The 24,323-nt window shown below is 43.7% G+C and overlaps 2 long non-coding RNA genes across 2 annotated transcripts in view; one reads left to right on the plus strand and one right to left on the minus strand.

The window, feature by feature from the left end:
• The first annotated feature begins 693 nt into the window (after window positions 1–693).
• LOC149459174 (uncharacterized) lies at window positions 694–5,434 on the plus strand. The gene is made up of 5 exons (XR_016313314.1): window positions 694–782; window positions 1,388–1,675; window positions 2,543–2,650; window positions 3,183–3,260; window positions 5,036–5,434. It is a non-coding gene; the product is annotated as an uncharacterized LOC149459174 (long non-coding RNA).
• The window catches only part of LOC149459175 (uncharacterized), a 33,017-nt gene continuing 12,087 nt past the window's right edge, over window positions 3,394–24,323 (minus strand). Inside the window, exon 3 of the long non-coding RNA XR_016313315.1 lies at window positions 3,394–3,591. This is a non-coding gene — a long non-coding RNA (uncharacterized LOC149459175). The remainder of the gene's footprint in view (window positions 3,592–24,323) is intronic.

A 24,323-nucleotide genomic window follows, 5' to 3' on the forward strand; every position in this document is an offset into this window, starting at 1 on the left:
ACCCATCCTCCCATCCACCACACACTGACCCATCCCTGCGATCCCCACATACTGACCCATCCCTGCAATCCCCACATACTGACCCTTCCCTGCGATCCCCACATTCTGACCCATCCCTGCAATCCCCACATACTGACCCATCCCTGCGATCCCCACATACTGACCCTTCCGTGCAATCCCCACATACTGACCCGTCCCTGCGATCCCCACATACTGACCCATCCCCGCGATCCCCACATACTGACCCATCCCTGCGATCCCCACATACTGACCCATCCCTGCGATCCCCACATACTGACCCATCCCTGCAATCCCCACATACTGACCCATCCCTGCAATCCCCACCTACTGACCCATCCCTGCAATCCCCACATACTGACCCATCCCTGCAATCCCCACATACTGACCCATCCCTGCAGTCCCCACATACTGACCCATCCCTGCAATCCCCACATACTGACCCATCCCTGCAGTCCCCACATACTGACCCATCCCTGCAGTCCCAGCATCGACCCTCCGCATAGTAGTGTATTTTACTTTTTTGCTGCCCTAGGCAAGACTAAAATCGACCACCCCCATCTACATTTATCTCTCCCCTTGCTGTTTAAGATCCACCTCTTCAGTACAGGAGCATAATGGAGGGCAGTGTGACATGGCAGGGGGAGGTCGTGGGACAGGAGGGGGTCATCGTGATGGGGGCAGCAGGACAGGAAGGAGGCAGCAGGAGAGGAGGGGGGCAGCAGGAAGGGGGAGATCAGGACAGGAGTAGGCCATCGAGACAGGTAGGAGGGTAGCAGGACAAGAGGGAGGCATCATGACAGGGGGAGGGTGTCATCTGTTTTCACAAGTTGCCTTGTGTTGATGTAGGTGCTACTGCCATTGATGAAAACTGGTGACTCTTCCTTACCTCCTCCTAGAAACAACAGGAGGAGTTCTTCACTGCCAAATAATAGGATAATGTAGCATTCAACAGTGGGAACAGATCAGCATTGGCAAAACTGTAAAAGGGACTTAACTCCACTATGGAAGTTATTATTATATTAAAAAAAATAAAATTTGAGTTACACTACCAGTGACACCAGTTTTGTACCTAAATTCTCAGCTCTGCTTACCCTCCAGAGCCATTATCAGGAGGTTCCCTGTTCACCTGTGGAATATTCCATTTATACTTTATGTACCGTTGAATGCAGCAGAAGTGGTGAGACTTAGTGGAGGGGGGAAAACTGGGATCTGTAAACAGGAGATTTTGCCCTTGCTGTCAATAAAAAATGTAATAAACCAGCAAGTTGGTTAAATTGACCTTTTCTCATCATCAACATTACAATTATCAATGTTTCTGTGATGGCCAGCTCTGCAACAATTATTCTTTCTTTTCTTTTATCTTCAGCTATTCAGTGCTATAGAAAAAGATTGGTCATCTTTGGTTTCACCTGTAAGTGCTGAAGCTGTAATCACTACATGGAAATACCAGCATCATTTCCTTCTGCCTTTGTAAAGTTCCTCTTTTTGGGTCTATAAAAGAAGATGGCTCCATGTGGCTATCAGTACTCAGCAGCTCTGCATACAGGAGAAGACAAGAGCCCTAAAGGTCAAAGATACCCCAACATCATGTGCTCCACAAAGACCATGCTGTGTATGGCACTCCTTGCAGTTGCAGTAGTCACCGTATCTGCTGGTAAGTGGCGACAGAAGAACACATAGTAAGCAGATAGATAATATGCAGGTGGAAGGATGTATGGTTACATGTGAACTGATTTATGGAACAAGTGGGTCAGTAAAGATTTTTCCTACATAAACTAGTGAGTTTTTTACTTCAGCCTCTAATATACACAAGGAAACAAAGCAAGGACAATGGGAGGAATCTGTGAGAAAATCTCCCAATTTGTATCACTTTTTATAAAATGACTTAAATGTTTGGCACGGTTTAAGGAGAAAGAAGAGTAGAAGACAATACAGTGTTATAACTATTTATTGGGCAATATTTTCCCTGTTTGTTTCTGCATCCCATCTTTTATTAATAGATTTTTTGCAACACTGAATGTATTTAATCATGCAGCCATAAAATGACGATTTTCATATGACTGACTGGTAAAGACTACTCAGGACCTCTTCTGAAGATTTTTATATACAGATCCTTCACCATTTTTTTTTAAAAGGCAATCTTGCCATTAGTAAAATATTCCCTCTAAATTCTCAATTTGGACCAATTGGCAAAGCCATTATCCACTAGCTAAATTGATGTGTCATGTTATGTAGCAGATTCCTCATTTGAAAGAACAAACAAATATCTTGGGAATCTGGATGTAAGAAAGTGATACCTTTTATAGGCTTGCTGTTGTAGACTAAGGCACAAAAGCAAGCAAGCAACCAACCAACCCAAAAGCTGAATTGGTGGGGATTTCTTCATTTTGGTGGAGATATTCCTTTATGAAATATCAAATGGTATGTATATGAAATGCAGTTTGCTGTCACCTTACATTTTGTTTTAATAACATAGAATTTCACGTGATGGTTAATTCTCTACACTTGTTATTATTTGCAGACACTGATAAATTTAGCACCTGCTGAACCAAGGTCTCCTCAGCTAAATCCAAAGTTCCTATAGTGGACTTCCTCCTACAGCAGCTCCGCCTTGTGTTGAAGCTGTGATGTAAGTATTAAGATTAGAATGTATTTACTATTTGTTACAGGTACTTGTATAGGGTCCTCAATTTACGCAGCGCTTTACATTTATATTGTACATTCACATCAGTCCCTGCCCTGAAAGAGCTTACGCAGGCACAGGGAGAACATGCAAACTCTATACAGGTAGTGTCATGGTTGGGATTCAAACCAACGACCCTAGTGCTGCCAGGCAGGAGTGCTAATTACTTAGCCACTGAGCTGGAAGAGAATGGAAGTGGGGCAAAAATACCCATTATTGGGGATAATTGCACCCCATGTGATTGTACTGGATCCTGGTGATGGGCTGCTGAGGTCCTAAGTGCTGCATTGTGGGGAGGGTAGGTGCTGTGCTTTGTGCTATATTCATACAGTATATTTGTAGAATTAACTTTTAACAAATGTTTACATTGATATGAGCAAAAACTAGCCAGTTTCTGATTATATGCATATCTGCTGTTTATATCTTAATGCTAATAAACACTTATGAAGTGTTCTCAAATACTATGTATTTCTTCCAGGTTTATCACAAAAGAAGGCAAGATTCTTTACTCCAGACCTAACTTGCCCTGGGTTATTCAGAAGGTGAAGGAGATTGGGTAAGTTAAGACGATTTAAACCTCAGATTCAAATGCTTAGATTCCAACTTAAAGTGGAACTGCACTGCATCTGAGCACCACAAACCAAAAATGCTATACAATTCATTTTTAATATTCAAAACAAACTCCTCCATCCATTCATGCCTCCATGCTTTATTTTGCTAAGAAAACATTTTGAAAAACACCTCCTGGCATTTCTGGCAGTGGTCATCTTGAGTAAGGGCAGATGTTTCACATAGCAGTTACTTCCTGGAATCCATCTGTCCTTCGCTCAGGCATTGGCTGAGCTCCTTCCCCTCCTGAAGACTCCTGGGATGCATGACATCATTTCCTTAGGCACGGAAACCAGGAAGTTAATGAAGGAATACAAAAAAAGAAAAGGTTAAAACAAGTAAATATGATATACTTTACTAATGCTAGCAGCATAAGGATTAGAAATAGTCCATGCTGATTGAGAGAGTGAAGTTTCGTTTTAAGTATTTAAAAAGCCTCTTGTACGTGCAGATGATCACAGGACAAGCTCATTTTAGGCCCTCTGTCTTTAACTGGTCTATTTGTAGGCTAATGACTGCTTTTCCAGGGCAAGAGCTTGCCACGCAGATACAGAACTGTCTGAATAAATTATTTATGGTTAGAGGGCATCCAGAAACGTCTGAACAAATGTAGACTCTTGGTAGCCTCCTGGCCTGTCTACATCTACCTAACTTGGCTATTGCCATGAATGGCCAGATTTGTTACACACTGAGTACCTGTAGCCTAGATGAAAATCAAGTGGTTCAATATGTATGCTAGCCAAAGTGTTGCCCTAATTCATGTCTTACACCAATGCCAAGGCTTCTGTAGTGAGAGAAAATAGAATAGAACAGGGGTGTCTAACCGCATCAGCATGTCTAGCTGCATCAGCATTATGGTTGTCCTCAAAGGGCCAGTTGTACCTGTAAGACTAGATGTCCAGAGCTCCCCACCCTCCCTTACATCAGATGTCAAGAGCCCCCCACCATCAGAAGTCAAGAGTCCCCCACTCTCCATTGCATTACAGTGCACCCCCCTTACTGCTGCTGCAGGGAATAAACTTGGGGCAGAGCTTGGAAGCAGAAAGGGTAGGGTCTGGAGAAGGACTGGAGTCTGCTGAATGCTGAGACCAGGGGAGGCAGAAACGAGGGAATGCTGCAACTGCACAGAGAGGCACAGCATATGTAGGAGATCTGTCATCCTCTCTACTGTGGACTGCTGAGATGGGAAAGGGGGTACAGAGACGATCCTGTCCATGGCTGCATGGAGAAATGCAGGATCTGGCAAAGAAGGTCTGTACTCCTCTCTGCTGCTGAATGCTGGGACAGAAAAGGGGGTGGGGGGTGGAGATGGCCTGTCCTAAGCTGCACAGAGAGACACAGGATCTGTAGGAGGAGCTCAATCCTCTTCTTTGCCACTGACTGCTGAGACAGGAGAGGAGGGGATGGAGATGAGCCTGTCCCTGGCTGCACAGAGTGACGGAGGATCTGGCTGAGGGGTTCTATCTCCCTTCCAGCTGACTGACTGCTCAGGCAAGGTGGGGGCAAAGACTAGGGGGTGCTGCAGCTGACAGCCACATGAAATGACCTGGAGGGATGGATTCAGCACATGTGGAATAGAAGTTGGGGCTTATTTAGGCTGTGTCAAACGCACTGCAATTATAAATATGATTCAAACATGGCCTTTACAAACAAGTCTCCCAAGATGCATTATGTCATATTTATAGTTTAACCTTTGTTTTTTTTTTTTGTTTTTTTTTAAAGGTAAAGAAAAGAAGCACAACAAAATAAAGAAAATGATGACCATGACAGAAACACTGGGTATTCCCATGCTAATTAGTATGAACAAAACTAAGAAGAACCTCAATGACAAAAGCGACGTCTCTAGTTGAACTATGTGGCGTTCAATTAATAGGTATTTAACTTTAATTCTAGTAATTTATTTGTGTGATTTAAATGAGTGCAAAATTAATTGTATGTACGTGTAGTTAGAGTTGTGATTTATGAATGTGTATTATTTTTACAGTATCATGTACTGTAATATAGTTTAGCTCTGAAACCACTTATAATGGTCCTCGTGTATAAAAATGTGTCACCCAGAGCAATTTGACATATTTTTCTTTCAGCGGCAATGAAATATGAAAATATATTTTTTTACCATAATTCAGACCCTTGTACTTTCATTCTTTTTTTACTTTTTCTCCTGGTTTAATGTAATTTTTCCTTAGTATTTTGCTCATCATAATTAGCAAATTAATCTGTTAATTTAATTGTGAAATGTATTTAGTTGCAGCAAGATATGAATAGTGCTATGCCTTCCTGAGCATGTCACTTATTAGGGTAATATCCCAACAACCAGACTGCTGTAGTGATGGTAAGAGGATGCCAATACTTTGTAAGCATTGCCGTCCTAGCTCATGGTATGCTGTCCTGCCCTCTGTGCCTCTAGCAGTTAGTAATGTTTCCAATGGAATTGTGAGGGGCCAAAGCATAATAATTCATTTATCACCTAGCACTTTGCACATTCCCCTCGCCATCATAGCTAAGTTAGTTCAGCATTCTTTAATCACTTCATATGACAGATCACTTCATATGACACTTTAATGAAGTTGTTTTACAACATTTTACCATTTTGTGTACTGAAACATCTTTATTTTTATTGAAACTACCTTTTTGTCTGTTTTAAGACATGAAAAATCAACTGGAGAATCAGCACACAGGAAGTTGATATTGTTACAACCAATTATGATTTTTGTGAATTTGTTATTCTCTCTATTTAACTCCACCATTGATTTTACCCAGCTTAATTACAACTCAAAACAGGTTCAAAGTATCTCTTGACAATAGCCTCTGTATGGCAGTTGTCAGAATTCCCCTTGTATTTATTGTTTAATTCCCCTTGCCTGAATAGTTTAATTGTCAATCTATTGTGATGGGCTGTTTTATAATCCTAGTAAAAATTACAAGGCAGTTGAGAAAGCCAATCACAATTTAGTAAGCAAGATATACACGTGTTGGCAGTCAACATTTATGAATCAATTTGCTGCAACGTAGATGCATTCATTTTTTTGCACTGTGGTAAAAAAAAGGTATTGTCATTTGAATGCATGCTGGGATTGTATCTGTGCTGCAATGCAAATGTAATTCCTTACTCGATTTTTTGAGTTTGTTTTTGTTAATGAATGTATGTATTTTGTCATATTTATAAAGACAATACCTTATTCACTGGTTCAAGATAAAACTGGATGATTTATTAACCTCTTGCCGACCGCGCATAGCCGAATGACGGCTTCACCGCGGCCGGCCAGTTCTGACGTCCTCCCAGAACGCGCTCTCCTGCGCGCCCCAGGGGGCGCGCACCCGGCGATCTCCGTGATCGCTGTGTCCTACGGACACAGCTGATCACGAGATGTGGTAAAAGGCCGATCATACCGGCCTTTTACCACGTGATCAGCGGTGTCCAATGACACGCTGATCACATGGAAATGCAAGTGCCGGTTCTCGGCTGCACTTTCCTCACGCTGTCAGATCGTGAGGAAAGTACTGCCGAGAACCGGCAGTTGTCAGAGCGGGGATCGGCACCGATCATCAGGGCACTGATGATCAGTGCCCTGATGATCGGTGCCCAGCAGTGACACCCGCAACTTCCGCCCAGCAGTGCGCCCACTAGCTCCGCCCACCCGTGCCCAGCAGTGCACCCACCTGTGCCCAGCAGTGCCCCCACCTGTGCCCAGCAGTGAACCCACCTGTGCCACTCTGCAGTGCCACCTACCTGTGCCCAGAAGTGCCACCTACATGTGCCCAGCAGTGCCACCCACCTGTGCCCACCCACCTGTGTCCACCAGTGCCACCCACCTGTGCCCACCAGTGCCACCCACCTGTGCCCACCCACCAGTGCTGCCCACCAGTGCCACCCACCAGTGCAGCCCAGCAGTGCTGCCAGTCAGTGCCACCAGTCAGTGCCCAGGGGTTGTGCCAGTCAGTGCCGCCAGTCAGTGCCCAGCAGTGATGCCAGTCAGTGCCGTCTATCAGTACCCATAATCAGTGTCACCTATCAGTGCCACCTATCAGTGCTGCATATCAGTGCCGCCTATCCGTGACCCCTAATTAGTGCTGTCTATCAGTGCCGCCTATCCGTGCCACCTCATTAGTACTGCCTATCAGTGCCCTTTAGTGCTGCCTATCAGTGCCCATCAGTGCCGCCTATCAGTGCCCATCAGTGCTGCCTCATCAACGCACATCAGTGAAGGAGAAAAAATACCTGTTTGAAAAATTTTATAAAAGAAACAAACTTTTTTTTTTTTTCAAATTTTTTGCACTTTTTTTATTTATAGCACAAAAAGTAAAGCGCCCAGTGGCGATTAAATACCACCAAAAGAAAGCTCTATTTGTGAGAAAAAAATTATCAAAATTTCATATGGGTACAATGTTGCATGACCGCGCAATTGTCAATCAAAGTGCGGCAGCGCTGAAATCTGAAAATTGGCCTGGTAAGGAAGGGGGTATAAGTGCCCGGTAGGCAAGTGGTTAATACTTTAATTAATACTTCAGTACTTTAATGGAAAGTACAGAGAAAAAAATGATGTTTTGTTATTTCAGTATTTCATTCTATAAGATGAATTGTTATATGCAGTGATGTATTTTGGTTTTGTGTTGCCCTAGGCAAGACTAAAATTGGGCGTCCCCTCCTTCCCCAGAAAGACTAAAATTGGGCAACCCCCACCATCTGAATTTGTCCCACTCCAGCCATGGTATACCATTTGGTGCCAAATTATGGTACCTAAAAATCTCCATAGGCAAAATTTAAAAGCCTTTACAAGTTACCTGTTTAGAGTAACACAGGAGGTCTGGTGCTAGAACTCTCACTTTGACTTTCATGGCAGTACCTCACATGTGTGGTGCGAACTCCATTTACATATGCGTGAGGGACCTATGTGCCTGTGAGCATGGGGGAACGGGGGTGCTTTCATTTTTTTTTTAATTTTATTTTTTCTTTATTTACATTTTTTTTGTACACTGTACCTTTTTAACTTTTTTTTGATCAACTTTATTTCTATTACAAGGGATGAACAACATCCCTTGTGATAGCATACGCCATGACAGTTCCTGTTTATGGAGAGATCTATGGTCTATTAGACCCCAAATCTCTCCTCTGGCCTCCCAATGCATGTGATCAGACACAGATCAGTCTGATCGTTTGCATTGGGACTGCATGGTAGAGCCTGGTAAAGGCGTCGGTGGCAGGAGGGGGAGGGACACCCTTCCGCCGCCTGTAAAAGTAATCCAGAGGCTTGTTAGCCCCCAGACTACTTTTATCTTGTGCAAAATGAGAGTGAGGAGAAGAGAGAGGGAGGGAGGGAGCGACAGGGAGAGAGAGGGGGGAAGAAAGGGGGAGACAGGGAGAGAGAGTGAGGGAGAGAAGAGAGGGGGGGGGAGAACATAGAGGGGGGGGAGAACAGAGAGGGGGGAGAAGAGAGAGGGGAGGAGAGAGAGAGGGGGAGACTCTCTTTGACAAGTAAAGGGGCCCTTATCTGGGGTCCGTGGTGTCTGTGGCTGCACTGATACCTGCCTTGCAGCGATGGTCTCCTCTTCTGCACCCCCTCTGCACGGTCAGCTGACCTCTAGGCTCCGCCCTCCGGCCCTATGCAGTGAATGGAATAGACAGCCGGCTGGCTGCAGAGAGGCCGGGTAAGCGGAGCATAGCTGCAATGGTCAGTCCGGCTCTGGGCTTCTTGCCGGATCTTAATGATGGCAGTGGGTAAAACAGGGAATCAGAGCTCCGGGAAGGCACAGAGAGGGTAAGACAGCTGGCTTGCCATTAACTCAAGATGGCATAAGCCAAGCCCACCTTCCCCTGCTCAAAACTTGCTGATGCCACCCCTGTCTAAACCCTACCTTCCACCTGAGCCTGCCTCCCGCCCGAACCCTGCCAAGCTCTCCTAACCTGCCAAGCCCTGGTCCTTTGTCCCTTCTGCTTGGGGGCAGGGCCTCCCCCCTGAAAACTGCCGCCCTAGGCAAACGCCTTGTTTGCCTTGCGGCAGATACGCCCCTGGTTATCTGCAGTAAAACAACACAAACTTTTGAGGTTTCTGTCCTAACATCCTGCTAGACTAACCTTTTTATTCAATAAACCAACGCAAGAAGCAAAGAAATAAATACAATTGCCAACTGATAACCGATCAGAATCTAGCTTATGTTGGCCCTACGTTAGTCATTTTAATGAGTTGAGTTGTTATAGGTTGCTGTGTTTTGTAGTTTATTTCTTGAACTCTTTATTTCTTTTTTTTTACTGTTGGCCTTTATTATAAAACTTTTTAAAGAAATCTTAAGGCTTGCTTTACTCATACAATAAAATACAGAGGGAAGAAATATTCCAGATGTGGTTTTCTGGGCTGGTTGGTACATTCAGAGAGGATCTGTTTTTGCATTCTGAAGCAGAAACACTTACTACTTAGTCACTGGTTATCAGACTTACACACCTGTATAATGACACAGTACAGCTAGCTGCTCTGAGTGTTCTAATATACAGGTCTTAAAACCTCAAAAGATCTTAAATCACTCTCTGCTTTATTTAGGTACAGTAGCTGGTATAAGCAAAATCCCCCTCCACTAAAGCTAGCAATACACATTTAGATTTTTCTCATTCATTCCATAGATTGAATGAGAGAAAAGCAATCGATTTCTACTTCCACACTACATGCCAAGCATAGTATTCAGACAGCCACAGCAACCGCGGCTGTCTGAATACCTGAATAGGGCATGCATCTGATAGGATGCAGTCACTCTTTGAGGGAATATTTTCCACCTAACTCAGTTGATTTGATCAACCTGGGTGGTGTTGTCAGAGCCATTCACAGCCTAAATTTAGACTGATTCAGCCCGTCCATGTATGCCTACCTTAATAATAATAGTCAGCATTTACAGCACTCTTCAGTCTGCACCAAATCAGCACCTCTTATTTTCCCATTAGAATCAATAGTCCCTGGGTTTTCAAAAGAAGCCCCTCAGGTGCTAGTAATGCTAGTAATGGCTGCAATAGTAATAAAGTCCAATCATGGGCACTAAGACACTCTATGCAGGCTTTTTACTAACAGTTTCTGGAAATTGGAACTTAAACGGTGGCTATAAAATTAAAAATTAATAATCATTTTTTCTTCTCCTTAAAATGATTCTAGAGGCTGAAGGTCTTTTTTTAACCTAATGCCTTTACTGCATAAAGGTAAAAAAAACCTTCCGAGTGCAGCTCCCCCCCAACATGCTTACCTAAGTCCAATCTCGATCCAGCACTGAGGCTCTCTCCCTCAGAGACAGTAGCAGGAGCCATTGGCAACTGTCAATCGCAGCCAGTGCAGAGAGAGCAGGGGGCAGAGCCGAGCAACACTCTACTCTGTGTGTCAATGGACACACAGATGTGTCTTAGGAGTGAGCCTGCATGAGTGCCCCCATAGCATTCGGCTTGCTATGTGGGGCACTTGGCAGAGGGGACCCCAGAAAAGTAGGATTGGGGCTACTCTGTGCAAAATGATTGCACAGAGCAGGTAAGTTGGTGACATGTTTTTATTAAAAAAATATAGGTTTCCAGACACTTTTAAGTGATCACTTTAATTGTTGGCTGGTCCTGGGTATACAGTGGGGAATACAATTATTTGATCCCCTGCAGCTTTTGTAAGTTTTCCCACTTACAAAGAAATGAAGGGTCTATCATTTTTTATCATAGGTATATTTTAAATGATAGAGACAGAATATCAAACAAAAATCCAGAAAAAAAAATATGCTTTAAATTGAGTTGCAGTTCAGTGAGTAAAATAAGTGTTTGATTCCCTACCAACCAACAATAATTCTGGCTCCTACAGACTGGCTATGTGCTCATGTGGGCCACAGATTAGTCCTGTCAATTTAAGAAGGTGCTCCTAAAGACACCTGTGCACAGAATCTCTTTCTTCCATTCAAACCTCACCATCATTATGGGCAAATGACCAAAGAGCTGTCAAAGGACATCAGGGACAAGATTGTAGACCTGCACATGGCTGAAATTGGCTATAAGACCATCAGCAAGAAGCTTGGTGAGAAGAGACAACTGTTGGAGTGATTATTCGCAAATGGAAGAAATACAAAATAACCATCAATTGCCCTCGGTCTAGAGATCCAAGCAAGATTTCGCCTCATGGGGTAAGGATGATGAGACAAATGAGGGATCAACCCAGAATTACTTGGGAGTAGTTTGTGAATGAGCTCAAGGCAGTTGGGACCACAGTCACCAAATAAACCATTGGTAACACAATATGCCTCCATGGATTGAAATCCTGCAGCGCCCGCAAGGTCCCCCTCCTCAAGAAGGCACATGTAAATGTGAAAGTCTGACGTTTGCCAGTAAACATCTAAATGATTCAGAGAAGGAGTGGGAGAAAGTGTTGTGGTCAGATGGGCACCTGAAAAAGTGTACTTACACGAAATGCATCAGGAAGGTGCCCCCACACAGTGACCTTAGCCCGCACGGTCCTTATGAACGACCGGTGGCCATCTTGATATTTTATGTAAGTTGTTTACCTGTTTTTATATTACATCCTTTAATAAAAATACTACACTATCGGATACCTCTCTTCTGGGCTTGTTTGTCCTGCGAGCCCCCCCCTAAGGTGATTCCTGACATATGAGAGCGGGTAACATTCCTCTGGTGGCTGATGACGGAATACCTGGTGATGAGCTTTCTACCTTCAGACGCATAGTACCTGAATGCTGGTGACCTGGTGATGATCCACGTTGCAGTGCTCTAGATCCAGATGACCAGGAGTAGGTCCTATTTACTCCAATGCGCAATAATTGCGCTATCTGGTTAGTGCAATCAACATTCACTTTCTAAGCCACAGATGTCACGGATTGTTTTTATCATTTTTCAATACCACCGAATAGACTGACTTTGGCACTATTGTCACTATATGCACCTTTTTCCTTCAGGATATTTGAGATTGCTTTACATCATTGGTTTCAGCACGAAGTTATGTTGCTCATTTGCACACGTATATCATGTACATTTTATTATCTATTTTAATATCCAATTTTTAGTGCTGCATATTTTATGTTCATGTATTACTGGAGAGGACTGAGTGAGTAATCCTACACCCCCTGGGCCTGATAAGGGGAGAGAGCATTTTGGTGGGAAACCTGACTAGCTCCTCATCTGGGACTGCTTTCATCTAAAGTGGCAGCTTCTTGTATTCTTGCCCAGGGATTCCCTCAGGCAGCTGGGTGAAGAAAAGAATTAATCTTGGGTCTGGGGTGATACACCAGGAGAACTCTCCAAGAAGAGATTTTGCTGTATAGAGACTTGTACATAGTTGCTAAGGAGTTTGTCCTCAAGTTGTAGTTCCTTGGGCATCCCATACACCTCTCAACTCCATCGAAGTTCAAACCCCTTAATAAAACCTAAAAACCAAGCTCAAAGACTGTTTATTAACTCCAGTGTGCAAGGTCTGAGGAAAATGCGTGTTGCCTGGCTGTGCAGGACTATAGGGGGACCCAAATCTATAGCAACTCCTAAGAGGGTAGTGCTACATTCTATTACATCACTTCTGAATTTTTATTCAAGAATTTTCGTAACTTTAGTAACCTCTTCACTTTCGATATGATACTAGCATGCAAAAAAAAACGGACGATCATTCGTCCGATATTTTCAACGTGTATACAGGGCTTTACTTAGCTTGAAACTAAGATCTAGTGACCTATACAATAAGCAGTCATTCTCCCTAGTCCAAGCGCCTAAAAGTACGGGGAATGATTAACCATCATTAAATGCTTGGGGAGTGTCACATTCAGTGCTTTGCCAATATGTCCCTAAGAGCTCATTCACACCATTGAGGTGTCACAGTGCACATGTCTAAATGTGTGGTGCATTAAGGCAGTCCATTCATTGAAATGGGTGGCCTAACACACCAAACCAAACCAAAAAAGGTGCTTGACAGACAGGCACTGCCCTTTGACAAGGTGCATCGGGGTGCCACTCAGAATGAATGACTATGTAACACACAATGTGACATTCAGTGAGAATTTACAGGTGGTTAATTATTCCATGTAAAATAGGATGCTATTCAGACTAAATAACTTTCTTTTGCATAATGTGACATGCACCATGCACTTATAAAAGGTTAATGTAGAACTAGGCACAACTTTTTTTTCATACTGGATAGAGCAAGGGAGGAATAACCTCTGCCAGATTTTTTTTTTTTGACATCTGTGTCCCATTGCAAAGATTTACCTTCACTTCCTGTCCCATAGCTAAACAGGAAGTAAAAGGAAATCCATGCAAATTAAGGGAATTCCTTTGGGACCCCCAGGTAACCAGAACTAGTGTCCCTATTGGAAGATTTCCCATCTTCTACTTTTCTGGGGACAACCCAAAATTTGGGATTTTCTTTTATTTTCACTTTCAATGATAATGATAAACAGCAAAAATAAAGAGGGTGAATCTCTTTAACAGGGGGCACAGGCAGCAATAGAAAGTGATAAGTGTTCTAATCCATCTCCACTCTATCTAAAACTAAAGAAAACATTTTGCCTTTAGTTATACTTTAATTAGTCCATATATTTTAAAACACATGCACTAGGAAGATTGACTGCTTTATTCAGAATGAATGGCACCACATTGCACCAACACTGATAATTGTGCATTACTGAGCGTTAACACAACGCACTAATGTGAATGGGCTCTGAGTGTTGACAAAGAGGTTGCTCTATGAATTTGCACAGTGATACCTGTAACAATTGTGCGCAATAAAGACAAAGAAGTTGTACTCAAAAGCCATCGTGTGAAAGTCTCATGAGCAGTGTTCCTACTGCCTCCCCCCCTTTGCAAACTATGGAATTTGTAGCTTAAACTTTTAACAAACTTCAAAAGAACCTCTTATCTTAATTAAAACACAAAAAGATGCAGTGTCCAGACCTGACCAGAGCTGTAAACAGCTAATTAGTCTTGGCAGGATGTCTATTTCCACAAACCATGAAAAACACTTTCCACTGCCCTATCGTAAAACAATAATAACTCAGTCAAGCCGTCACATGTGACCTTTAAGGCTCTAGGAATACAGAGCATGCCATAAAATGTCTATCCCACAACGTAACAATTCCACATACAATTAATAGAATTCAACAGGAACAGGGCACATTAATTTTGGGTATATATTTGAATGGGGAATATCATACTGAACAAATCAAGGTCATACATAACTATGGTATTACATAGGGAAGGGGAGAAAGCAGTCTCCTCCCTCCTGGGTGACAAAGGTATGCTGTGCTGTGTTTGGTATCCCTGGGATCTAAATATAATTCTGAATAATAATCTGCCAGTTGCTAGAATACCACCTGCACGTATTGGAAGTTGTTAATATTAGTATGAAACTGTAGTTGGAACTTGGTAATAAATTTGGTGACCTCCTAGCACCCATCCCCTAAACCGGATGATTGGTCAGTTGTTCTCAGGCAACACCTCTTTGATATCATAGAAAAGGGACTGACCAGATCTAGTAGGGGAGCTCTCATTTACCATCAACCAAGAAACACCCAAGAGAGCCACGGCACGTTATTTGCTTGGACAATTGGACTCTGCTAAAACCAAGGACTTTGCAAGTATTCTGCTTTCTTACCTCCTTTCCTTTTTCTCTATTACTTTATTGTACTCTTTATTTCTTTGTAACATCTTTTTCTGTAAATAATTTAATTGCACCATTTGACTTTTTCATTAATAAACTCTATTTTTAAAAGTGTTAAAATTATCTCTAAGACTTTTAATGCAAACTAAAGAATCCCTGTCTCTTGAAAAGTGCTACTGTATATAATAATCCTCTTAATATACCTGTCTCTGGTGACAGTGTGTGTTACAGACATTTATTGTTCATATTTGTTCTTGCTAACATTGTGAAGGGTTGATAGTCCCAAAGCTATCTGGTGGCAGTTTGGAGTTTGAAGGGTTAATTGCATAATTAACTTAACCCAGTGGCCATCGCTCTGAGGCTGCTGGCACCTAGGTTGTAGTCAGGGGCGGACTGACCATTTGGAAACTCGGGCACTGCTCGAGGGCCCGGGGTCAGTAGGGGGCCCCATGAGATGCCCCTGGTACCTTTTTCATAGGCTTTTTTGAGTTTGGGCAAGGACACAGGAGCCCCATGATCCCCTATTGCCCAGGGGCCCCATGAGATGTCAGTCCGCCCCTGGTTGTGGTCCTGCGAGCTGGAAAATCTTTGTGCATGGTGCAGCTGAGAGTGGCATTGTTACGCAAGTGACAGCGCGGTGTGAGATCGGCTGGTGCTTTGTCACAAGTTGGTGAGAAGGGCAGGGGTCGGGCACCGCGTTCGTCACAATACTCACTGAATGAGAAGATGATTTTCAGCAGCCTAATACACATACAAAATGGGTGAAAAGCCTTGGTGAAACATATTGCACTGTATAAAGTAGTTCAGAAAATCAGTGCTGGCATTGATGAAAAAAGGAAAGATCGCAATAATTATCAGCCAAACATTTTTACTGTTTTTGTGGGTTATGAATTTCAAATAATGCCATGGATTATAAAGTTGTGGGTACCAATGGTATAACAATAGCCATGTTAGCCCATGCTGCTGATATGGGGCCTGGGAGTAAAAGGGGACCTATTAGGGGGGTCCTTAAGTCAAATTCAACATTAAAAATTGGTGTATATGTGAAGATACCACAAACCCAGTACTTTATTATTAAGAATTGCAGAGGTTTCTGTTGACACCGACTCTGTATCCCCTGTGATGTCTCCAGTTAAAAGAGCTGACATCAGACACACAGGAGGAGATTTAAGCATTATTGTTGCTAGTAACAAATCCCCCTTTGCAGGCTGTGCAGTAAGGAGAAACCAGGTCAGCAGGGGCGTCCTAGGGTTGGTGTCACCCGGTGCGATAACACTTGGTGAGATCCCCTCCGACGATCTCCACAGAATGGATCGGGACGGATCTGCGGATTGAGCATAATGGTTCAGACTCCAATCCATTATGCTCCCCAATCCACAGATCCGATCCATCCTGCGGGGATCGTCGGCTTTCTTTACAACTTACCTTTTCGTGGAGCGGGTCTGGTGTCACCCCGTATAAGTTGCATGCCGACGTTCCTCGCAGCATGGTTTGGATCTGTGGATTGAGCATAATGGATCGGAGTCCTATCCATTATGCTCCCCAATCCTCAGATCCGATCCATCCTGTGGGGATTGTCGACTTGCTTTACAAGTTACCTTTTCATGGAGCGGGTCCGGTGTCACCCCATGCGGTAGGTGTCACCTGGTGTGGCGCGCACCCCCCGCACCTGCCTCGGGACGCCACTGCGGGTCAGCACTGTAATTAACTCCTTATGTCTAAAGCAAGCATTCCAGAGTGTCTCCTCAGGAAAAAACTGGCAAGATGTGCAGATGAATGACAACCATCCCAATCTATAACTAGCCTTTACAGTAAGGAGCACATGGAAGGTGCTTTGCACATTACAAACAACAGAAAATTTCCAGCACACTTACCAGCTAGCCTGCAACAAAACCAATTTAGCCCTGTCTAACAGTTTGCACGGAAAGAGAAGCTTTTTTTGCACACACTTGCAAATGTATGTGAAAGCCGCAGTGCCAAACCTCTTCTGAGGTGGTTGGCATTTATCTGCACAATTGAATTTAATGCCGGGACACATTGAATGCTTTCAGCTGCCATTGTGCGCTTGCTGGGTGTCTGATGTGTTCCTGTACCTTTAAGGAGTTGGCTCCCTCCAGGCAAACCTACCCTTCATTCTTTCATTGCTATATTTGTTCCAACTCGGAACCTCAAAATGATGAGTTAAGACCACAGTATACAGAGGAGCCTTGGCAAGGCACTGTGGCTTTCACATATACAGTATTTGCAAATGTGTGTAGTGTGATTTAATACCAACAATTATGCCATAATATAGAACATTATAATGGTCATTAGTGTTGCTACTACAAATCTTGTGTTTTAGATTTTTTTTTTTACTTACTAGTAGGCCTTCTCTTTCAGCACTTGCTTGTTGTGGTGGTGGAAGGGTTACAAGGGCTTAAAATTTACACTGAGGCCCTGAGATCTGAGATACTGAAAAAGACTAGTGAGCTGCTGCATTCAGGATAGTTGGCTGAAAAATGAAAGTTAAAAGTTAAAGCAGAACTCCTAAAAAGAAGTTCCACTTTTATGCCTCCTCCTGCCCTCCTCACCTTTCAGACACTTTCCTTTTTTTAGGGGCTGTGGGGACTTGGTTTTAACACTTCCCGCTTCAGCTTCCCACCCTCTCTGCATGCAACCTTTTGGAATACGTCACAGGTCCCAAAAGGCTGCAGGACCATCTCTAGGGCATAGCATGGCACAAGCATGTGTAGTGGGGAGCTGCCTGCAAAGCTGCAGAGTCACACCCGGCTTCCCACAGTTAGCATGGAGGTGCCTGGGGCCCAAAGACTGGTGAAGAACCAGCCAGAGTTTAATAAGCCAGGGACTTACTTAAAGTCAGCAGCTACAGTATTTGTAATTGATGACATTTATTTTTTTTTGTCTGGGACTGAAGGACCTCTTTAATTGTATGTACTGATACCCCTCTTACCTGACAACTTCTGTCCACAGAACTGGTCCCTAGTCCTACTACCTCACTTCAATATAAACATGCTTTATTTTAAAGTGAAACTAAAGGCTTGTTTTTTTTGTACATACAGTATATATTTAATAAAATACTTACATGCTCTACTCAGTGGTTTTGCACAGAGCAGCTCTGATCCTCCTCTTCCTGGGTTCCCTGTCGGCACTTCTGGCTCTCCCCACCTGAGAAGTGCCACCACAGCAAGCTGTTTGCTATAGGGGCTCTGGTACAAGCTCGCTCCCCAGCCCCACTCTCTGCGTTCATGAGTGTAGCACTACATCCTCAGGGGCTGCTGAGTTTTGGGTCCCGTAAGCTTTGCACGGTCAGGCAACATGCATTTTTCCCACATCTTCACATGCACAGAGTTAGTAATTCAGTCTTTGAGCTTGTTTTTAATTGTTTTTATTAAGGACTGAACAACTTGGATGGGGTCTAGGGGTATATTGGATGCCCAAGGAACTGCAAACTTGAGGACAAATGTCTTAACAACGTATACACTGTACAAAAGCTGTGCATCCAAAAATAGCACTGTCTCTGTTAAGGAGCACTGAAGTCCCCTTGGTGTACCTCCTCAGACCCCAGATGAGTCCCCCTCTTGACCCAGCTCCACTGAGGGTATCCCTGGGCAAGATTCCAAGATCTAGCAGCACAGTGGGTAAATGGTTAGTACTTCCACCTGGCAGTATTAGGGTCGTTGGGGCCAAATCCCAACCATGGCACCACCTTCCTGGAGTTTTCATGTTCTCCCTGTGCCTGCGTGGGTTTCCTCTTGGTACTCCAGTTTCCTGCCACACTACAAAGACATGCTGGTAGGTTAATTGGCTCCTGTCTCTGCTTGTGCCCACCTATTTCCTCTGGATCCTTAAAGAGCATCTACACACTGAAAAATGCTGCTGACCTTAATTTTCCCAATGCAATGCAGGTGTTCAGTGGTGTATGTGTTATGGTGCATTTTTTAGTGTGTGGAGACACAACATGAGCCCTTTAGAAATGAACTGATGTACCTCTAAAATGCATGCACAAGCTGCCTACGGAGTAACACCACAAAAATGTGGCTAAATGGTTAGAACTTCTGCCTGGCAGTACTAGGGTCATTGGTTCCAATCCCAACCACGGCACCACCTGCCTGGAGTTTGCATGTTCTCCCTGTGCCTGCGTGGGTTTCCTCTGGGTACTCCAGTTTCCTGCCACACTCCAAAGACATGCTGGTAGGTTAATTGGCTCCTGTCTAAATTGGCCTTAGTATGTGTATGTATGAATCTCAGGGATTTTAGATTGTACACTCCTTGAGGGTTAGAGACTGATGTGAGTGTACAATATATATATATATATGTAAAGCGCTGCGTAAATTGATGGTGCTATATAAGTACTTGCAATAAATAAATAAACTGACTAACTAGTTGGGTCTTGCACCTGACCACTCTCTCCCTTTATCTACCCCAGGGGGTGTAAAAGTACTCACACTGTCCTGTCAGTTTGATGAGTTAAAGCTGCTTTCAGGCCTTACCCTGGGCTGGCTGCTTCCCAGCTGACAGGTTGTCCTCCCTCGGAGATGGTGGAGTGGAGATACTTTTGTCCAGCAAACAACCTGTAGGTAGGCTCCCCTCCCTGGGGCCCCCTCCCAGGATTCACACTCCCACCTTCCTCTCCATCCATCAAACACACTACTGCTGCACAAACTCTGCCACATTTAAGGGTTGTCCATGGTCACTTTGCCTGGCCTTCTGCCAAGGGATTAGCCAAGTTCCCCTAAACATGCAGACCTAGGCCTCCTCCACCCCTCTTCCAGAAAATTCTATAAGTTTCTGGAATGGTGGGAGGGCTCCAGAAGCCCTGACCTGTAATACCTCTCAGCCTGTCCTGAGGTGAACTCACTACCTCACTCCCAGGCCGACTCATCCCAGGCTGCTACCCAGCCTCTGTCTTACAGAAATAACAACCTAGCTACTTAGAGGGCGCTACATCAGACACAGCAGAGCGGGACTCAGCCGAACCCCCCGCTCCCTCCTCACAAGCTGTGATTGACAATGGCTCCCACTGCTGTGTCTCCGCCAATGAGGATGGAGAGGCCCAGGAAAGCTGAGTCTCCTATGCACATCGCTATACAGAGATCAGGCTCAGGTGAATGTTAGGGGAGCTGGGAGGCTGCTGCACAATGAAGGGTTTTTAGCTTCATGCATACAATACAAGAAGGTAAAAAACCTTAAGCCTTTAGAACAACTTTAAGATCAACAATAGCAGGGAGGCCACCAGGGTGCTGCATCAAAATTCTGCATTGGGGCACCATGATCTGCAGTTACACACCTGATAGATACCATTAAAGTCCCGTTTTTCTAAAACTGAGTGAAGTAATATGACATTTAGGTAAATGTGTCATCAAAATATACAGAGAACTTTTGGAGAAAGTGGTGAGCAAAAGTAAAATGTAGTAACTTGTTTATTTCCAGTGTAACCTTTGAAGAAATCAAATTAACTATTTTAAAAGAGAAGTATGGACTTTGTAAAAAAATATATACACCCCTCGCATTTTGTAAATATTTTTTATATCTTTTTCATGTGACAACACTGAAGAAGTGACACTTTGCTACAATGTAAGTGTACAGCTTGTATAACAGAGTAAATTTGCCCTCCCCTCAAAATAACTCAACACATAGCCATTAATGTCTAAACTGCTGGCAACAAAAGTGAGTACACCCCTAAGTGAAAATGTCCAAATTGGGCCCAAAGTGTCAACATTTTGTGTGGCCACCATTATTTCACAGCACTGCCTTAACCCTTTTGGATAAGGAGTTAAGCAGAGCTTCACAGGTTGCCACTGGAGTCCTCTTCCACTCCTCCATGATGACATCACGAAGCTGGTGGATGTTAGAGACCTTGCACTCCTTCACCTTCCATTTGAGGATGCCCCACAGATGCTCAATAGGGTGACATCCTCCCTCTCTACTTGCGCATGCGCACCCTCGGGATGGACACAGTGGATCACCGATCACTGTAAAGAGCAGATAACGTCGGCTCTGTCATGTGATCAGCTGTGTTACACTACTCTAACCTACTCAATGCTAGTCATCGTAATTTTAGTGCTAGATGCCTGTTTGTAATAAGCCTCAACCTAGAACCTGCAAAAAAAAGAAGAAAAAAGGCTGCACACCTAAAAAACTAACCTCAAAAGAAATTTATTATGCACCATAAACAGTAATAGGCCATCGGAGACATGATAATCCTGCATGACAGAGGACTCTACCCCCCGAGATATCAAGAGGGAACCATCAGGGATGGACAAAGGATGGAGTCGGTCCACTGGGACTAACCTGACCCAACCCTTCAACACCCAATCCCTGACCCAAACCACCCCACCAATCCTAACCAACCCCCAAATACCCCCACAAGGAACTCCTCCCCTAGATAGAGGACCCTCACATCCCACCATCCCACTCACAAAAGAGAGAGGAGAAGCTGAGGGAGATAGTACCAGCCCACTGACACCCCCAACCCCCCAAAACCCACTAGATGGAGAGTAAGCCTACTGCACACACCGGGGGTTCCTGGAAGTGCCAACCATATAGATATATTACACAGCTAAACAACAAACATCAATGCATAAACATATAGCATTAGAATATATAGCAATATGCAAAGGCCAGTGTGGACATGGCCGTTGGCCAAAGAGGATCACAAGGTATAAAGTCACTGTACAGGGCAAAAGCCTCAAAGTCCATGCAATACGTGGTATAAATAAACTCTTGTGTGACCAGAACCAGATGGATGGAGGCCGTAATGAAGGTAAGGCAATGGAAGGTATTGCATGAGAAAAATGGATGAAACTGGTGCAGCCTGCTGAAATCAATCAGCTGATAGCCAGAGAAGGAATGACAGCCATGGAGTGAGGATGGTCAGCTTGTAACTGGGAGTTCAGTACTATAGTACACAGTAGCCAGCCTATGTGATAGAGGATATTGTAGGAGTAAATAAGCAACATGAACTCGTATGACCAGTCCAGCCCGTGATCTGTACAACTGATATGATTAAAGTAGCATCACAAATCGCTATAACTCACAGTCTGATAGGACCCCTGGGTCCTGTGATGATAAAGGCTGAAATAACAATGGAACCTCCAAGTCCAGCAAAAAATCTGCCTGCACTCCCGTGGATGGTGGCCAGTCCTCAAGTTCAAGCCTAGCAAACGGCTCAAGAATAGATGTATGGCTGTGAAAGGTCTACATATGAACTACAGCATGTGGAGATGGCATGTGGATGTCAGAGAGAGTGGGTAGGCACGTGTCAGCTTACGCATTTTGTCCCGCCCACTTCGGGGACTTCTTCAGAACTATAGCTGTCTGTATCTTTTTTTCTAGAAATATAGACATATAACTATTTTTTTCTGGTCTGTTCTGGTCTGGTCTTAACCAAAAGATGACAAGCCTGCCCACCACGACAAGGTAGACTCTTTTAGGGCAGGGCCTACACTAAACTACACTACTCTAACCTACTCCATGCTAGTCATCGTATTTTTAGTGTTAGATGCCTGTATGTAATATGCCTCATCCTAGAACCTGCCTTCTTCCTTTCCAGACTTGTTTACCAAGATGTACAAAAGAACAATCCTTTTCATTCACAAAACGGAGAACAAATTTAAAATGGCTGTTGCTGGTATTATATGATGGGTGATGCAGTGGTCAGCAATGGTCACCTGTAATGGCACATTTCCCCTTCTTTGATCAATTCTGAGCTCTCTTCCACATACATACATCCACATTAGCCTGCAATAAGGCAGGTGAAGTGTACAAGATGGGAGACTCCCCAAGATGTGTCTATTACCTGATTAGACTTGGAAAGACACTGGGGGTATTGTCCCCAATCTCCCACACATATTCATATCTCTAGTATACTGAAATAGAATAAAACAAAGAGTCCACTTTTTCCTTCACGTTTTAATGTACACACCATTGTGTAATGAACCACACTTCACTCTCTGATCAAGCATCGATGTCTGTACAAAACACTAATTGAAAATAATTGACCTTCAGTCTGAAAGGTCTAAAGCAGTTTAACCGCTTGCCGACCCCCCGCAGTGTTTTTACTGCGGCAGGGCGGCACCTGTACGCACAGCGCCATCTTTTAACGTCGCTGTGCAAAACAGGTAGGGGTAGCGCGCGAGGCACGTGCCCGCCCTACCCGTCCCACCGATCGTGGCAGCGGGTGTCCATCACCGGCTCCCGACGGGTCATTTCCCGCCAGGTGCCGGCGATTACAAGTAATCACTTACAGATAGCGCGGCTGCAGTGTTTACATTGCAGCTCTGCTATCTGTCAGTTCCCAGCACCTCAACCTGAGAGAAGACTTTATCTCTCGGGATCAGCTTGTTCCTGTGAAGTACACACCCCCGCCCCCTAGTAAAACACTCCCCTCACACATTTAACCCTTTCTTTACCTTATAAAGGTTAACCCCTTCCTCCCCAGTGCCATTAATACAGTGTCAGTGTTTTTTTTTTTTGGTGTCACTGGGGATGTGAGTGACCCTAGTCAGTTCCCCCCCCAGTGTCAAAATGTCCACCGCAGTCCCGCCATAAGTCGCTGATTACTGTCATAAATCGCTGATCACCACCATAAGTCGCTGATGGCCGCCATTATTAGTATAATAAAAAAAAATCCCAGTATCTTTCCCGCCATTTGTAGACGCTATAACTTTCACGTAAACCAATTCATTTACACGTATTGGGATTTTTTTTAAGCAAAGACATGTCGCAGAATACATTTTGGCAGAAATTTATGACTAAATTTGGTTTTTACATTTTTTTTACTGGACATGTTTTATAGCAAAAAGTCCAAAATATTGTTTTTTTTTTTTGTCAAAATAGTCAGCCTTTTTTTTTTTATAGCGCAAAAAAAAAAAAACCGTACAGGGGATAAAATACCACCAAAAGAAAGCTCAATTTGTGGGAAAAAAAAGATGTAAATTTCATTTATATACCGTATTGCATGACCGTGCAATTGTCCATTAAACTAGCACAGCGCTGTATAGCAAAAAATGGCGTTAATTGCAGTATCTATACCATAGTTTGTAGACGCTATAACTTTCACACAAAGCAATCAATATACTGGGATTTTTTTACCAAAAACATGAAGCAGAATACATTTTGCCCTAAATTTATAACTAACTTTGAGTTTACTATATATTTTTTATAGCTGAAAGTAAAAAACATTGTTTTTCTTCAAAATTTTTGGTCTATTTTTGTTCATAGCGTGAAAAATAAAAAGCGCATAGGTGATCAAATACCACCAAAAGAAAGCTCTATTTGTGTGGAAAAAAAGGACGCAAATTTCGTTTAGGAGCAGCATTGCATGACCGCACAATTATCAGTTGAATTAGTGCAGCGCCGAGTAGCAAAAAGAGGCCTGCTGACCGGAAGGGGGGTAAATCCTCAGGAGG

The sequence above is a fragment of the Staurois parvus genome, unplaced genomic scaffold (genome assembly GCF_062004578.1).
Source record: "Staurois parvus isolate SC_StPar_1 unplaced genomic scaffold, SC_StPar_1.0 ptg000270l, whole genome shotgun sequence".
Lineage (NCBI taxonomy): Eukaryota > Metazoa > Chordata > Amphibia > Anura > Ranidae > Staurois > Staurois parvus.